Genomic DNA, 19,964 nt, shown 5'->3' with positions numbered 1-19,964 from the left:
ACCGAACTCCAGGCAGTCTCGGGTTCGGTACCGCAGTGCGCACCCGGGTCCCATGACAGCGTTCACATTAGCGAACCGTGCCCCGTTACCAACTAAACTGCCCCCTTAAATACAACTCTTGCTTTTTATTTCACAAGCGTCATGAAATGTGTACAAATGGAGAAAAACAACCTTTTACTCTCACAAGACTGTATTATCCAGATCATTTAAACGTTACTCTCAGGAAACTTTAAAAAACACTGGCTGATGAGGTTGTTGTGAATTGTTCATGTGTTAATATGGTCACAGTTTAAAGAGACATCAGTCACACTTTATAATATCTGCATGCTATTAATCATTAGTTAAGCATTAGAAAACAGATCATTCATCATTCATAAAGCATTCATAGACATTCATGAGCTGTTTATAAATACAGCTATAAATGATTTATTCTTGATTTATAAGCAGATATATGTGTTTAATAATTGTATTTTCATACTTTATTAATGATCAAATAATAATTTGTAAATGAAGTATAGCATTATTTACAAACCAGTTATTTAAGAGTTGTCAGTCACTTAGAAAGTGTAAGTGAATGTAGTTTAGTACTGGGTCTTATATTTTTCAATGCACAGCAATATTGACTATGCATGTCTATATTGCATAATAATACATATTACATAATTATAAATAAAGACAAAAATACAATTACATGTAAGGTTTATCCTTTATTGTCTACAGATGCCACATACACAGCAAAAACTCCAGTGTTAAATTAACTCTCCTGGGAGTTTATATGACTCCACACTCAAGAGTGTTAAATTAACTCTGAAGCGGTGTTAAAGTTAATGAGATAATTAAGTGATTAATTGAGCAATGATTGACCAACATTGAAGACACCTGATGTTAACAAGTAGAATCACTGAAAGTGAAAAATCAAAATTATAAGTCACCATTATGGAGATCAGTGTTTGCTTCAGTGGGGCAGTCTGTCAACCCTTACATTTTATACTTTAGATATTGTTTTTGTCACAAAAGTCTGATGGGGCTGATCCACTGAGGGGCTGGAATGAAAGTTTTCATGACATCTTTTTGTGACGTGTTCTGCACGTTCGATATAGACATTAATGGATCCTTCGTACAAGGTTAAAAACAAGTTCAACATGTTTTCAACATAACTCATGGTCTTATTTAGACAATTTAAACTGTTTCTGGACCGAAGAAACACTCTCAGGATGCATTAAATTTACAATTTGAAATAAATTAGTTTATTTACATTGTTTAGATGTGGTTTAGATGGTGATATTTGTTTCATTTTAAGTCACCATTGTGGTGATGAGTGTTTGCTTTAGTTGGGCTCTTGGTCCCAATTCTTCTTACTTTAGCTTTTCTTTGGCTGTTGTAACTGTTTGCATAACACCATTGATTGTGCAGAGAAAGCCAAGAAAATTAAAAATTAGATGTCTTCAGATGCTTGCTGATGATGAAAAAATCATCTAAACTTATGTTTTTATATCTGAAATTTATAATTATTCATCTCGTAGAACTGCATTATTTGGACCAGTAACTTTATAATGACCACTGCGTACAATATGTTTTAAGAAATTGAAACACATAGTCACACACAGATATCAAGATTTTGCATATGATTCTCAACGACGGTGACAACCAAAACAAAAAAGCCTGGGAATCGAGGATGTTTTGTACTATGAAAGCTACCCATCATGCATTGCGGCATGAAGCATTTTTTTTTATTTTTTGTTACCATTTTTGTGAATCATATGCAAAATCTTGATGTCTGTGTGTGACTAGATGGAACATTTTCTCAAAACATTGTGTAAACATTGTGTTGCTTTTTGTCCAACTACTAGGCCAAATAATGCAGTTCCACAAGATTGGTGGTTATAAACTCCAGATACAAACACAAAAGTCTAAACACAACGTTAAATGCCCACTTTATATTGATTTCATCGTCAACAACCGACAAGGAGCTGATGAGAGCCAATTTTCTTGGCTTTCTCTGTCACAACAATGGTGTTATTCAAACACACAGTTACAACAGCCAAAGAAAAGCTAGAATACTAATTATTGGGACCAAGAGCCCAACTAAAGCAAACACTGATCACCACAATGGTGACTCAAAATGAAATAAATATCACCATCTAAACAATGTAAGGAAAAAAAAATAAACATAAGTTTTAATTTAATGCATCCTGAGAGTGTTTATTTGGTCCAGAAACAGTATAAACCAGTATAGACCATAAATAATGTTGAGAATGGCCACATTTGAACTAGTTTTTAACCTTGCACGAAGGATCCATTAACGTCTTTTTCAGATGTCCAGAACATGTCAAAAAAGACGTCATAAAAACTTTCATTCTGGCCCCTTAGTGGAAGTCTTTTCAAACTCTGCCTTTTGTGACAAAGACATTGAAAAACATCTTTTGGACATCATTTTGCTTAGTGAGTTATGTCAAACCATAATCAGCAGCACCTGATCACCTTTTCTCTAAGCAAATAATGATCACCATTATGGTGACTTCGAAAATGAGATTTTTCTTCTTCAGCGATTCTGCCTGTGATCATCAGGTGTCTTCAATGATGGTCAATTATCACTAAATTAATCACTTAATTAGCTCATTAACTTTAACACTCTTGAGTGTTAATTTAACACTCATATTTTAACACTTTAACACTCTTGAGTCTGGAGTCAAATAAACTCCCAGGAGAGTTAATTTAACACTGGAGTTTTTGCTGTGTACAGTACATGTGCTACAGTTTGACTCTTTTTTTCCCCTTTTTCTTAGTGTTTTGGTTTAGTCCTATTCAGTTTTCCCGCTCCTCGTTTGTCCTCAGTTTATTCACCTGTGTTTAGTTAATTATCTTCATCCATTTCACCTGTCTCCTATTCATTATTGTCATCAGTACTCTGTATTTAGTTTCCCTCAGTTCATTCAGTCTTTGTCGGTTCTTGTAAATGTTTTGGTGTTGTTGCAAGTGTTCCTGCCCGTCTTCCTGCCAATCTGTACCTGTGAGAGTTTTCTGAAGTAAACTATATGAACTCATTGGAGCTTTTGACTTTGCCGTTCTTCAAACATGAAAAGAGTTACCACAGATTTCCAGTTCCCAGCATGCTTTGCTTCTGACTGTTTTAGGAGAGCAAATGTTAAAATGAAGAGTTATTTGATGTGTTTTGCTCAATATTAATATACAGGAAGATCTGGTAGTGTTTAATGGTCTAGTATTTAGGAATATAAAAGGTTTTGTGGTATATTTCTGGAGTTTTTGGGGTTACCACTGTGCTGAAGAGTTGAGCCTGTGGTTCGGTTGAAGAGTTTTTGAAGTCAAAGTCTGTATCCATTACTTTATTAAATACATCTGTGAATTATTTTACACAGGTAAATTCACTTTGTCTCATACTTTTATCTATTCTAGTGTGCTTTAGTGATGGGAAGCTTTATGCCGAGTTCAGACTGCATGATTTTCAAAGTAGTCGGGTCGCTGCTCTTTTCACACTGCATGATCTTGGCCAGCATTCAGTCGCTGCTGTGTTCACACTGGACGATTGATTGGTGACAGAAGGTTTCACACTGCATGACTTTAGAAAAATCGCCGACAGACTCTGTCTAGCACGCTGCGCGCAAACTACATTTCACAACAAACACGTGTGAGATATGAAAAGGAAACAACGTGCGACACCACACGTGCAAGACCGGAGTTCTCACGTGAGACTTTTTTTTCGACCCGGTTGTGGTACAGCTGGTGAACCAGACATGACCCAGATAGCAAACTGACATTGAATCAACGTGGAAATATGACATCGAAACAACGTTGATCTGACATTGTTTTGCTCATCGAATTAACGTTGAACCAACGTCAGACGCGTCATTCTTTCAAAACTAACAGAAAATCAACTTGAAATCAACGCGAGTTTCAATGTCATGAGAGACGTCGTTTCCACGTTGATTCAATGTCAGTTTGCTGTCTGGGGAGTGCTTCTGCCAAATTTCTACTAATTTTTCTTCCATTTATTGTGTCCAAATAGACCGAGAAGAAGCTTTTTTTGTTGAAACAATGCCATATCATGTTGATATGTGATCTATAACTCCTCCCCGAACTCCCTGCTGCTCTGTATCTTGCTCTCTCACTGGCTGCCGGTGATCGCCGATGTAGTTTTCAGTCAAAACACTTTTCACACAGCAGGATTTTGAATCGCCGACAGGTCCAGATATTTAGCATGCCAAATATCTCACAGGCGTCGGCGACTCGTCTGTGATTCTCTCAGTTCGCGTCTTTGCTTATTCACACTGCGTGATTATCACTCGCGTGAACGAGCGCCGATTTGCCTGTGATTTCGGGCATTTGTCGGCGATTTCTCAAAACCTGTCGGCGAGCCAAAATCGTGGCTAAAATCATGCAGTCTGAACTCGGCATTAGTGATGGGAACCTCGGATCATTTTAGTGACTCGGATCTTTGAGTCTCGTTCAGTAAAATCAACGAATCTTTTATAGAGTCATTTCGTTCATTTCGGTCATTTCATAATTATATAATTAAAATGTCATGTTAAATATCCCAAAACATCTACTACTAACGAAAATCTTAATTACATTTGTAAAAATGACATAAATAATAGGGTAATGCAACCAAAGCCAAAAGCAACTGAATAACTGTATTAATTAGTTGCTGGGTCTCAAGTTCAGGCTTGTTCTCCTCCTCTTATGTCTTGAGACGTTAGCTGTTGACTCGTCATTGTCTGACTCTGATCTGTGCTGTCTGCTGGGCCGTGCCGTGTGTGATACAAAATGATTAGTTCATCTCTCGAGTCTGGAGTTCGGGTTCGCTGGGCCCGAGTCTTTCGTTCTTCCTGTCAGTTCCATTAAAGGTGCATCTGTAAAAATTGAGGTTAAAATTTCCCAAAAAATGAGCTACACGCATCAAAAGAATGAGAAGAAATAAGTTTGATGATGTCATTAAAAAATGACAAGTTATAGTGCTGCCGAGATATTAACCTGAATTAGCATGCTAAATTACTAGCCCCGGCCCGGCAGGTGTCGTAATACCAGTTTCGGCCATGGGAGGCGGTATGCGGACGGGCAACCTTACCACCAGCCAAACTGCAATAGACGAGTAAGTCGCGCGGCTTGTGTGTCCTTGAACCTGATGTCAGTCGTGTGGAAATACAGCCCACTACTACATTTCAGTTCAGGGAAGAGATAAATAAATGATTGGTGGATATTATGCATGAGGAATACATTTTGGTAAGTTGTAACATACTGTATCTTTCAACAGTGTTCGTGTTCTTTTACCATTAGCTAGTAGAGATGATCGGTTCACGTGCGTTAGGGATCTGTCGTGTAAAGCGCCAATACTGTATTTATTGTTTGAATTGTGTAATAAAATGAACAGAATCTGAGCTGACATCGGTCTCCGTGTCCTTTTCTGTGCATGACTAAATTAATGTGTGGCGTGAGAGTGTGTGAAAAGTGTTGTGAGAGTTGGCAGCTCTGAAAGACGCTAGCTTGGTCCACATCAGGGAATGCTGTCTGTCAAATTAATTCAAACTAATGATAAAAATATAATATGAACAAAACGAATATCATAAAACTAGAAATAATAGCCTGAGCTTTAATTTTCCCATATCGTCGAAATGCACCGACTTGTCTATGAGACGGCCTTTATAATTTAGTATTGAGATGTTGTTCATTTAGTCTCTAGTCTGTGAAAATCTCCAAATGCTCCTCGTGAAACTGCGGCCTTCCAACCTTTTACTATCGTGTGAATTGATTTGATTAATATGCGCGAGGGAGACAGAGCAACTCAGCGCTCGCCCCCGTGTTGTTTGAAGACATGAGAGTGTGCGCGGCTGTGGAGGTATTTCTGGAGGTATACTGCCCCCATCTGGTATGGAATATGGTGTATGATTTGATTTTTTTATCCCAGAGGGCACCTTTAAGTCTATGCTGTCAGTACCGGAAAGGGGAATGATTAGTTCATTTGAGTCTTCAGGTTTGAGTCCGTCGTTCTTTTCTCACGTGGCCACGGGTCTCGCATCAAATACAACATTATATTCGTATTATTGACTGCGTCTGAATGTATATTGTGTTATATAGGCATTAAAATACAAAATATGTTCAATAAACATTATAAACAAAGGTTCCATTATTCCTTATTCCTTATTATTGTCCCTGTCCGTCTCTTTTCTATATTATGCATCTGTGGTGTGTTTTATTATATTTTGTACATTAATTAACTACTATTATATTATATATCATCTACGTGCTTGTTTGTAAAAAGTTTGTGAATTAGTTTGTAAAAAGTTTGTGAATTTGGCTATTCAATACGGTGACAATTCACGTGACTAAAGAACGAAGGACTCAAACCCGAAGACTCAAATGAACTAATCATTACTCTTTCCGGTACTGACAACATAAACTCTATGGGACTGACAGGAAGAACGAAAGACTCGGACCCGACCGAACCCGAACTCGAGAGATGAACTAATCATTTCTCTTTCCGGTACTGACAGCATAGACTCTATGGGACTGACAGGAAGAACGAAAGACTCGGACCCGACCGAACCCGAACTCGAGAGATGAACTAATCATTCCTCTTTCCGGTACTGACAGCATAGACTCTATGGGACTGACAGGAAGAACGAAAGACTCGGACCCGACCAAACCCGAACTCGAGAGATGAACTAATCATTCCTCTTTCCGGTACTGACAGCATAGACTCTATGGGACTGACAGGAAGAACGAAAGACTCGGACCCGACCGAACCCGAACTCGAGAGATGAACTAATCATTACTCTTTCCGGTACTGACAGCATAGACTCTCTGGGACTGACAGGATGAACGAAAGACTCGGACCCGCCGAACCCGAACTCGAGAGATGAACTAATCATTTCTCTTTCCGGTACTGACAGCATAGACTCTATGGGACTGACAGGAAGAACGAAAGACTCGGACCCGACGAACCCGAACTCGAGAGATGAACTAATCATTTCTCTTTCCGGTACTGACAGCATAGACTCTATGGGACTGACAGGAAGAACGAAAGACTCGGACCCGACCGAACCCGAACTCGAGAGATGAACTAATCATTCCTCTTTCCGGTACTGACAGCATAGACTCTATGGGACTGACAGGAAGAACGAAAGACTCGGACCCGACCAAACCCGAACTCGAGAGATGAACTAATCATTCCTCTTTCCGGTACTGACAGCATAGACTCTATGGGACTGACAGGAAGAACGAAAGACTCGGACCCGACCGAACCCGAACTCGAGAGATGAACTAATCATTACTCTTTCCGGTACTGACAGCATAGACTCTCTGGGACTGACAGGATGAACGAAAGACTCGGACCCGCCGAACCCGAACTCGAGAGATGAACTAATCATTTCTCTTTCCGGTACTGACAGCATAGACTCTATGGGACTGACAGGAAGAACGAAAGACTCGGACCCGACCGAACCCGAACTCGAGAGATGAACTAATCATTCCTCTTTCCGGTACTGACAGCATAGGCTCTATGGGACTGACAGGAAGAACGAAAGACTCGGACCCGACCGAACCCGAACTCGAGAGATGAACTAATCATTTCTCTTTCCGGTACTGACAGCATAGACTCTATGGGACTGACAGGAAGAACGAAAGACTCGGACCCGACCGAACCCGAACTCGAGAGATGAACTAATCATTTCTCTTTCCGGTACTGACAGCATAGACTCTATGGGACTGACAGGAAGAACGAAAGACTCGGACCCGACCGAACCCGAACTCGAGAGATGAACTAATCATTTCTCTTTCCGGTACTGACAGCATAGTCTCTATGGGACTGACAGGAAGAACGAAAGACTCGGACCCGACCGAATCCGAACTCGAGAGATGAACTAATCATTTCTCTTTCCGGTACTGACAGCATAGACTCTATGGGACTGACAGGAAGAACGAAAGACTCAGACCCGACCGAACCCGAACTCGAGAGATGAACTAATCATTCCTCTTTCCGGTACTGACAGCATAGTCTCTATGGGACTGACAGGAAGAACGAAAGACTCGGACCCGGACCGAACCCGAACTCGAGAGATGAACTAATCATTCCTCTTTCCGGTACTGACAGCATAGACTCTATGGGACTGACAGGAAGAACGAAAGACTCGGACCCGCCGAACCCGAACTCGAGAGATGAACTAATCATTTCTCTTTCCGGTACTGACAGCATAGACTCTATGGGACTGACAGGAAGAACGAAAGACTCGGACCCGACGAACCCGAACTCGAGAGATGAACTAATCATTTCTCTTTCCGGTACTGACAGCATAGACTCTATGGGACTGACAGGAAGAACGAAAGACTCGGACCCGCCGAACCCGAACTCGAGAGATGAACTAATCATTTCTCTTTCCGGTACTGACAGCATAGACTCTATGGGACTGACAGGAAGAAAGAAAGACTCGGACCCGACGAAACCCGAACTCGAGAGATGAACTAATCATTCCTCTTTCCGGTACTGACAGCATAGACTCTCTGGGACTGACAGGACAAACGAAAGACTCGGACCCGCCGAACCCGAACTCGAGAGATGAACTAATCATTACTCTTTCCGGTACTGACAGCATAGTCTCTATGGGACTGACAGGAAGAACGAAAGACTCGGACCCGACCGAACCCGAACTCGAGAGATGAACTAATCATTCCTCTTTCCGGTACTGACAGCATAGACTCTATGGGACTGACAGGAAGAACGAAAGACTCGGACCCGCCGAACCCGAACTCGAGAGATGAACTAATCATTCCTCTTTCCGGTACTGACAGCATAGTCTCTATGGGACTGACAGGAAGAACGAAAGACTCGGACCCGACCGAACCCGAACTCGAGAGATGAACTAATCATTCCTCTTTCCGGTACTGACAGCATAGACTCTATGGGACTGACAGGAAGAACGAAAGACTCGGACCCGACCGAACCCGAACTCGAGAGATGAACTAATCATTACTCTTTCCGGTACTGACAGCATAGACTCTATGGGACTGACAGGAAGAACGAAAGACTCGGACCCGACCGAACCCGAACTCGAGAGATGAACTAATCATTCCTCTTTCCGGTACTGACAGCATAGTCTCTATGGGACTGACAGGAAGAACGAAAGACTCGGACCCGACCGAACCCGAACTCGAGAGATGAATTAATCATTCCTCTTTCCGGTACTGACAGCATAGACTCTCTGGGACTGACAGGAAGAACGAAAGACTCGGACCCGGCCAAACCCGAACTCGAGAGATGAACTAATCATTCCTCTTTCCGGTACTGACAGCATAGTCTCTATGGGACTGACAGGAAGAACGAAAGACTCGGACCCGACCGAACCCGAACTCGAGAGATGAACTAATCATTTCTCTTTCCGGTACTGACAGCATAGACTCTATGGGACTGACAGGAAGAACGAAAGACTCGGACCCGACCGAACCCGAACTCGAGAGATGAACTAATCATTTCTCTTTCCGGTACTGACAGCATAGACTCTATGGGACTGACAGGAAGAACGAAAGACTCGGACCCGGCCGAACCCGAACTCGAGAGATGAACTAATCATTTCTCTTTCCGGTACTGACAGCATAGGCTCTATGGGACTGACAGGAAGAACGAAAGACTCGGACCCGCCGAACCCGAACTCGAGAGATGAACTAATCATTCCTCTTTCCGGTACTGACAGCATAGGCTCTATGGGACTGACAGGAAGAACGAAAGACTCGGACCCGCCGAACCCGAACTCGAGAGATGAACTAATCATTCCTCTTTCCGGTACTGACAGCATAGACTCTATGGGACTGACAGGAAGAACGAAAGACTCGGACCCGCCGAACCCGAACTCGAGAGATGAACTAATCATTCCTCTTTCCGGTACTGACAGCATAGACTCTATGGGACTGACAGGAAGAACGAAAGACTCGGACCCGACCGAACCCGAACTCGAGAGATGAACTAATCATTCCTCTTTCTGGTACTGACAGCATAGTCTCTATGGGACTGACAGGAAGAACGAAAGACTCGGACCCGCCGAACCCGAACTCGAGAGATGAACTAATCATTCCTCTTTCCGGTACTGACAGCATAGGCTCTATGGGACTGACAGGAAGAACGAAAGACTCGGACCCGACCGAACCCGAACTCGAGAGATGAACTAATCATTCCTCTTTCCGGTACTGACAGCATAGACTCTATGGGACTGACAGGAAGAACGAAAGACTCGGACCCGACCGAACCCGAACTCGAGAGATGAACTAATCATTCCTCTTTCCGGTACTGACAGCATAGACTCTATGGGACTGACAGGAAGAACGAAAGACTCGGACCCGACCGAACCCGAACTCGAGAGATGAACTAATAATTCCTCTTTCCGGTACTGACAGCATAGGCTCTATGGGACTGACAGGAAGAACGAAAGACTCGGACCCGACCGAACCAGAACTCGAGAGATGAACTAATCATTCCTCTTTCCGGTACTGACAGCATAGACTCTATGGGACTGACAGGAAGAACGAAAGACTCGGACCCGCCGAACCCGAACTCGAGAGATGAACTAATCATTCCTCTTTCCGGTACTGACAGCATAGTCTCTATGGGACTGACAGGAAGAACGAAAGACTCGGACCCGCCGAACCCGAACTCGAGAGATGAACTAATCATTCCTCTTTCTGGTACTGACAGCATAGACTCTATGGGACTGACAGGAAGAACGAAAGACTCGGACCCGACCGAACCCGAACTCGAGAGATGAACTAATCATTTCTCTTTCCGGTACTGACAGCATAGTCTCTATGGGACTGACAGGAAGAACGAAAGACTCGGACCCGCCGAACCCGAACTCGAGAGATGAACTAATCATTCCTCTTTCCGGTACTGACAGCATAGACTCTATGGGACTGACAGGAAGAACGAAAGACTCGGACCCGCCGAACCCGAACTCGAGAGATGAACTAATCATTCCTCTTTCCGGTACTGACAGCATAGACTCTATGGGACTGACAGGAAGAACGAAAGACTCGGACCCGACCGAACCCGAACTCGAGATATGAACTAATCATTTATCTTTCCGGTACTGACAGCATAGACTCTATGGGACTGACAGGAAGAACGAAAGACTCGGACCCGACCGAACCCGAACTCGAGAGATGAACTAATCATTTCTCTTTCCGGTACTGACAGCATAGACTCTATGGGACTGACAGGAAGAACGAAAGACTCGGACCCGCCGAACCCGAACTCGAGAGATGAACTAATCATTTCTCTTTCCGGTACTGACAGCATAGACTCTATGGGACTGACAGGAAGAACGAAAGACTCGGACCCGCTGAACCCGAACTCGAGAGATGAACTAATCATTTCTCTTTCCGGTACTGACACCATAGACTCTATGGGACTGACAGGAAGAACGAAAGACTCGGACCCGACGAAACCCGAACTCGAGAGATGAACTAATCATTCCTCTTTCCGGTACTGACAGCATAGACTTTATGGGACTGACAGGAAGAACGAAAGACTCGGACCCGACCGAACCCGAACTCGAGAGATGAACTAATCATTTCTCTTTCCGGTACTGACAGCATAGTCTCTATGGGACTGACAGGAAGAACGAAAGACTCGGACCCGCCGAACCCGAACTCGAGAGATGAACTAATCATTCCTCTTTCCGGTACTGACAGCATAGGCTCTATGGGACTGACAGGAAGAACGAAAGACTCGGACCCGACCGAACCCGAACTCGAGAGATGAACTAATCATTCCTTTTTCCGGTACTGACAGCATAGTCTCTATGGGACTGACAGGAAGAACGAAAGACTCGGACCCGACCGAACCCGAACTCGAGAGATGAACTAATCATTTCTGTTTCCAGTACAGATTCAGAATCCACATGTTGCGCATGCGCGGGTAACACAACATGAACGAATCACTCCCTGAGGCAACTCGGTAGTCCGACTCGGTACACAAACACATATACACACACAAAAAAATGTATTACACACATACAAACCACACTCTGACATCCACCCACAAAATGGTCCTGGGATAAAAAATTCCGGTTTCAATGGGTTTCAATGGGGACATTTTTTTGTCCAAAAGGCGCTGATAGGGAGTATTTTATACCTAATGCAAAATTATTATTATTTTTTTAAAAGAAAATGGCGGTGAAATAGTAAAATTCCATAAAAGTACACACCTGTGCCAAATTAGGTAAAGTGATAACAAAAACAAACTGAAAAGGCCAAAAATGTCCATAAGGATACACAAGGGTTAATCCAGCTTGTAGTTCTCATTAGTTATGTAGACCTACTTGTGTGTGAAACCCAGCATTACTCGGTCAAAAATGAGCTGGGACTTTCCACTTTCCACTGCAGAGGCTATAATAACCACAATCTGGAGGAGGAACTATAAATGTATAAAAGTATAATATAACCATATAACATTTACAGTAGGTTTTAGTCTTCACTCACCCACTAAAACATATTAGGCCATATATGCTAGTGAAAGAGTTGCAATGCAGAGCCCTGCTCATAGCATACATAGCTGTAGGCCCTATTCACCAATGCTCTTACAAATGTTTAATTCTCCCTAACAACCAGAGTTATTATTTTATAGTTTTATTTTTTATTTCAGTTAACTAAAGTGTTATTCACACCCAGTGCTACTTTAGTTGTACTAAAACAAGTTATATTAGTTTAGTTTGAGAGACAGTTTAAAGCTGCAACAGAAACTTGTCAAATACAGACATCAAGAATCAGCATATGACTCTCAACAATGGTGGCAAAGCTTCATGTCTCTAGTATAAAGCTCATCCATAAGTCCCAGCATGGATTGCGGCATGAAACTTTTCGTTTGTCACCATTATTGAGATCCATACGCTGATTCTTGATATCTGTGTTTGACTGGTTTCTGCTGTAGCTTTAAATTTTTTTGTCATTCTGCACTTTTTGATTGCTTGATGTAGTTTCACAAATCTTTCAGAACTAACAATAAATCATTAAAATAAAGCACACCATCCATATACTCAAAAACTTGATCATAACTTGCTGATTATGACATCATCAAGAGCCATCTGATCATATTTTCTATCACCATAACAGATGTATTCTATTAAAATACAGTTACAGCAGCCAGAGAAACACTAAAACAAGAGTAAAGGGGCAAGAGCCCAAATAAAGGAGCCATTAATCACGATTCTGGTGACTTGAAATAAAACTGAAATGAAACATCAAACCTCTGTTAATTCTCAATAAGAGCTTGTCTATGTAGATTAATGATGTTTAAAACATCCAAATGTTCAAACAAACTCTATTAAACATCACTGGACTACATAAACACAAGTTACCAATACGTGTCAGTGTTCATCCAAACACTTTTGTAAGCACACGGGAAGTAACTCTGGCAAATACTCTCCGACTACAGTCACATGTGACGCATATCTGACACAAGTTGTGTTACTATAACACATTAGTGTGTAAAAGGTTTCAACAACACACTGCTGCTGTCTAACACATTAGTTGTGTTAAATGTAACACAAAATGTGTAATCCTTATAAACACAGAGATGTGTAAAGAAACGACACAGGTTGTGTGTTAAATTTGACACAACATGTGTTGTCCCTGAGCAAACACACTAAATGTGTTAAAATCTACAAAACGTGTTAAAATCTACACAACATGTGTTAAAATCTACACAAAATGTGTTGTCCCTGAGCACACACACTACATGTGTTAAAATCTACACAACATGTGTTAAAATCTACACAAAATGTGTTGTCCCTAAGCACACACACTTTATGTGTTAAAATCTACACAGCATGTGTCATTTTTAACATCTCTTTTTACAGGTTGTGCTATTTACAAAATCATTTTATAAGAGTGCACCAGTGTAAATAAAACTTATTTACACACAATATTTTGTCAGTTGCTACATTTTAATCTAATTCAAAGTGCAAACTTAGTGAAATCACACTCCCTGTGTTAAGAACAATAACACACTGGTTGAGTTAAAAAAATGTGTTGTCCTTAACTAGACACACAGGTGTGTTAAGATATAACACAGGTTGTGTTGTTTTTAACACATCCATTTTAAGAGTGTATGGCCCAATAACGCTCCGATGAGCATTTACTACTTTAAAAAAATGCGGTCAGGAAGCGGGTCGGGTACAATGTTTTTTTTTAAACTTTTTTTTGCGGTCCGAGTTGCGGGCGGGTAGTTGAAAATGTCGATCGGTTGAGGGTTGTTTATACATTGACCCGCGCATCACTGATACCCATCCCTATTCACCTGTGTCTCATCATCCTGTTAGTCTGTCTATATATACCATGTTCATTCATTCACTCACCGCAAAGTCTTGTTTAAGTGTTACACTGCATTTCTGAGCATTCTTATGGTTTTCTTGTCTCTTGGTTTTGGAAATCTTGCCCTGTTCCCTGGATTACTCTCTTGCCTCTGGTCCCTGCCTGTTTGTTTCTTTGTTTTTCTGTTTTGGACTGCCTGTGTGTGTATGACCCTTGCCTGTAAACTGGATTACACCTCTGGATTGCCCTCAAATAAAGCTGCATTTGGATCTCAACTCTTCTCAGAGCAGTTTGTAACAAGACCGCAGTATCGATGGCACTTAAGGAAGACCGCAGTATCGATAAGCCCAGGTGTTAGACACTGTCTTGCAAATTCTGTGAGGATTAGGAGGGGTGTTTTAAACAGTCTTCATACAACATGTGTTTTTCTGATGGTTGTTTGTAATTGTGTAAGAGTAGGGAGAAAATAAAAACCTTTATTAAACATTTCTGGAACGCATGTTCATGTTTTGTAAATGATTAGTTAATCATTAACTAAACAATTGTAAATGACTTATAACTGAATCTATAAAACATACATAAAATGTTAGTATATCACTTATTAAACATTTATGAAATGCATAATCATGTTTCATAAAAAAAATGTAATCATTTACTAATCACTTGTAAATTATTTATAACAGAATTTACAAAACATACATAAAATAGTATATCAGCATACATAGTTAGTATATCACTTGCTGATCATTTATGAATGTTTTGTAAACGCTTAGTTCATCATTAACTAACACTTATAAATGACTTACAACTGAACGTTATTATAAAGCGCAGCTCTCTCATTGACCTATTCAGTCATTCTCTTAGTTGAGCATTTATAAAAAGCACCTGGAACAATCAGAAGACGTTTCCTCATTCAACTTTCTTAGGTTGAAATCTTTCTTAGGTTGAAATGGCTGAAGAGTACAATCCTCACTCGCATACGAGCCCCAAACCCGGGCCTGGCTCCAGCGCCATACCGGCCAACGTTACCTTCCTTTATTTATTTCTCATTTAATGTTAGATAATGTAGTATTCCTCTTCAATTATCTCCTCTGTAATTCTGGTTATTGGATCAGAGGTTACACTTCTCACGCACCACACATGATTGAATCAATCACTTCACTAAACCAGATAAGGATCAATGAGAGACATTATTACTGGTTATTAGATCAGAAAGGTCTTATGATCACTGTTCATTTTCAGATCGGAAAATCCAATCATCATTTCATAATAACCAGAAATGCCAATTCATGAAAGAACATTGATTTGATCCTATTCAAGCTACAGGCTTTCTCTGTGATGGTGACAAACTGAAGTCTGCTTTTAACATTTAATGTATATTGGCATATATGACAAACAATATGGATCAAATGTTAAAAGAAAAGCAGAGAAACGTACTTACATTACTTACATAAATATGTAATGTAAGCTAGTTTCTCTGTATGTAATGATAGTAGTGTGTATATATGAATAAATAATGTAGTTAGCAAGTATTTAATCATATTCATGAGAGGAGCATGCTGAGAACTTTTGATTGGTCGGCTCCTCAACCGTTTCCCAGAGCCGTAGAGATAACACAACCGAGGCTGCAGTTTCAGGACTCAGCATAGTCTCGATGGGACTGACAGGAAGAACGAAAGACTCAGACCTGGCCGATCCCGAACTCCAGACTCGAGAGATGAACTAATCATTTTGTATGGTGCCCTCCAATTGCCAACGTTGGCAAGACTGAACGTGCTATCTGTGTAATTGAGTTCAGACAGGTATCTTTCTCTCAAAATCGTTCAATACCGTTTATGCATCAGTAAGTCAAGCCAGTGCATAAAATATCAATTTCGCATCGTTTCTTTTAATAGGATAAAAAACCTTTAATTTATGAATAAATAATATACAAAAAGCGATCAAAGATCAATCTTTCCACACAGCGCGAGTTGATCTGGACACTTGCCAAACTCGTTATGAATTCAATGACGCACGTTACACTGCACAACGAGCTCTTACTGTATTTACATGATCGTGTCTGCATTGGTGAAAGCAGAGAGAAACTGCGTTACAATCATGATAATATCCTCCTCGCGATCGACAGACTGTCCTCTGCTGCTCAATGCTCATCGCAGCAACACTTTGATGGGAATAGATCTTCAAAAACATCTCACGATTAGTTCATCTCGATAGCTGTGATAGTAAAAACGTATAAGCTGTGGTAAAATTATTCGGGAGAGTTTCACATGTAATACATAGCTATTTCATATGCAAGCGTGTCAGCCAATCACAGCAGAGGCCGGATTACACACAGCAGACACGCCCCTTCAAACAGAGCGTTCAAAGCAGAGGCTAAAATCAGGCTAGGAAAAATGCCTATATTTATAGACTTCAGTTTGTCACCAGCGCACAGAAAGCCTGCAGCTTCAATAGTATGGAGCGAAGTATGTGCCTAAACCTCACACACAAACAAAACGTGTTTTACTCACACCCAATGATTCACAAACAAACTCAGTGTGGTTTGTAAATACAAAACATCACTCACAAACTAATGCATATTGTTCTGCAAATAAAAAACGTACCTATCAAACAAATACAGTATGTTTTACATATACATAGAAACGTATTTCTTCAATGACCAAAATATCCTGCAAGTACAAACTAAAATCTTTGAAAGTACAAAACAAAATTCTACACGTACAAAACAAAATTCTACAAGTACAAAACAAAATTCTACAAGTACAAAACAGAATTCTACAAGTACGAAAAACTGTCACGTGACTTTTGGCACTATTTTTCCGCGTCCAGGCAGAATCAGATTTTCTCACAAATACAGTTGAGCAACTTCCTCTTCTAGAACAGTAGATGGCGCTAAGATAAGGGATCAATTTGCTCGCCTTTGCCCATGGGAAAATGAGCGGTGAACAGGTGTGTTTCTGTCTAACTTTATCTATAATTAACCTTATTGAGGTTTTGGAAAATGTTTATTATATAGACAGAAATCCACATTAGCACTTAGTAGTAACGTACTCCACTCTAGGATAAGGGAATCTATAAGCTGAAAGCTGCCATCATGTTGCTTTTACTTTTTGTAAAAATGTTTCATTTACTGAATGACTCTATTTCTTTCGTTCTCCGTAAATTAATGAGAATTAATTTCATTTAATTGAAAGGGTCCCACTTATTCATTAATTTAGTTGGAATTCAGTCAGCGTAACTGTTAATGTAATAAAATAATGAATGAACAAAACAATATAGGCCTACAGGACAGACAAATGAAACCCTCCTTTCAATTAAATTAAATGGTCTCATTAATGTATGGAGAACGAAAGTAATAGATTTGTTCAGTGAACATAATCACTAATTTAGTCATTTCACACGCGTCTTATGTAGATTATTAGCCTAATATTATTTTTTAAAGCAACATATGATATAGATTTCAGCCTAGATTCCCCTAGAGAGAGTGAAGTGCTAATAGCGGTAATATGGATTTTTGTCAAGAAATAATTAACATTTTGCAAAAGAAAACCTCAATAAGGTTAATTAAATAAAGTAAGACAGAAACACACCGTTCACCGCTCACTTTCCTCAGCTGTAGTAGGCAGTGTTGGGAAAACGTATTTCGTTACAGAATAAATGCCCCAAAATGTCATTTGTAACGTATTCCATTACATTAGCTACTCAATCTGAGGGATTACATCCGCATTGAATTGCCTTTTATAAGTGTAAGAATTGTGGCCATCTAATTCTGTTTACTAAACTGGGCTATTCTGGTGGGTGCGGTGATGCGGTGGTGACGCGTGTAACATGTAGGGTGGCACTGCCAATAAAGCACCTTAAAGCTGTCACAAAGAACCAGCAAAAGATTATGAATAGGCTATATAGCAAGAAGATATTTTAATTGTTTATTAATAAACAAGTGTATCTTTGTCAGTGTGTCGGCTGAAAACATGAAATTGACAATGCTGACTCGCGATCTTCGCCGTGAACGCGCCAGGATTAATAATCTAGCCTACAAGACGCGTGTGAAATGACTAAAGTAGTGATTATGTATACACTGAACGAATCTATTACTTTCGTTTCGTTCTCAATACATTAATGAAAACATTTAATTTAATTGAAAGGAGGGTTTCATTTGTCTGTCCAAAATAATAATTTGGACAATACATCACAGCGAAGAAACAACTGTATAGTGTTTGTTTTGTTCATTCATTATTTTATTATATTAACAGTTACGCTGACTGAATTCCAACTAAATTAATGAATAAGTGGGACCCTTTCAATTAAATGAAATGTTCTCATTAATTTATGGAGAACGAAAGAAATAGAGTCATTCAGTAAATGAAACATTTTTACAAAAAGTAAAAGCAACATGATGGCAGAGCTTTCAGCTTATAGATTCCCTTATCCTAGAGTGGAGTAGGCTACGTTACTACTAAGTGCTAATGTGGATTTCTGTCTATATAATAAACATTTTCCAAAACCTCAATAAGGTTAATTATAGATAAAGTTGGACAGAAACACACCTGTTCACCGCTCATTTTCCCATGGGCAAAGGCGAGCAAATTGATCCCTTTCTTAGCGCCATCTACTGTTCTAGAAGAGGAAGTTGCTCAACTGTATTTGTGAGAAAATCTGATTCTGCCTGGACGCGGAAAAATAGTGCCAAAAGTCACGTGACAGTTTTTCGTACTTGTAGAATTCTGTTTTGTACTTGTAGAATTTTGTTTTGTACTTGTAGAATTTTGCTTTACTTGTAGAATTTTGCTTTACTTGTAGAATTTTGTTTTGTACGTGTAGAATTTTGCTTTGTACTTGTAGAATTTTGCTTTACTTGTAGAATTTTGCTTTACTTGTAGAATTTTGTTTTGTACGTGTAGAATTTTGTTTTGTACTTTCAAAGATTTTAGTTTGTACTTGCAGGATATTTTGGTCATTGAAGAAATACGTTTCTATGTATATGTAAAACATACTGTATTTGTTTGATAGGTACGTTTTTTATTTGCAGAACAATATGCATTAGTTTGTGAGTGATGTTTTGTATTTACAAACCACACTGAGTTTGTTTGTGAATCATTGGGTGTGAGTAAAACACGTTTTGTTTGTGTGTGAGGTTTAGGCACATACTTCGCTCCATACAATAGGATCAAATCAATGTACTTTCATTAACTGGTAGGTCTGGTTATTATGAAGTGATGATTGACTGTATCCCACTGAAACAAAACAGTGATTATAACAGGTCAGGGGATCTCTGGATAATCCGTAATTCGTTTGTAATTATAAAACGAAAATACCGTTTTTCTGTTTTTTGTTTCAAATAGAAAAAACAAATAACCGTTTTTGGTGTCAGAATCAAAAAACGAAAAACCAATTAAAAACTGCCCATTTTTCGTTTTTTGGCGATCATTTTATCGTTATTCATTTTTGAACAAAGAATGAAGTGAGTCTTTGAACTTCTGTCAATTCGTTTTTCGTTTATAAACCAAAAACGGAAGTCACGTGGTCCATTCCTTATTTGGAAGCGAATGTAACCGGAAACACTTTCAAAATAAAAGTAACTTAGCGAGGTGATGGTAGACTAAAACTGAACTAATATAACTTTTTTTAGTACAACTAAAGTAGCACTGGTTGTGAAT

The sequence above is a fragment of the Pimephales promelas genome, chromosome 2 (assembly GCF_988280905.1).
Source record: "Pimephales promelas chromosome 2, fPimPro1.hap1.1, whole genome shotgun sequence".
NCBI classification, from domain to species: domain Eukaryota; kingdom Metazoa; phylum Chordata; class Actinopteri; order Cypriniformes; family Leuciscidae; genus Pimephales; species Pimephales promelas.
Note: the sequence above shows the minus strand (reverse complement) of the source record.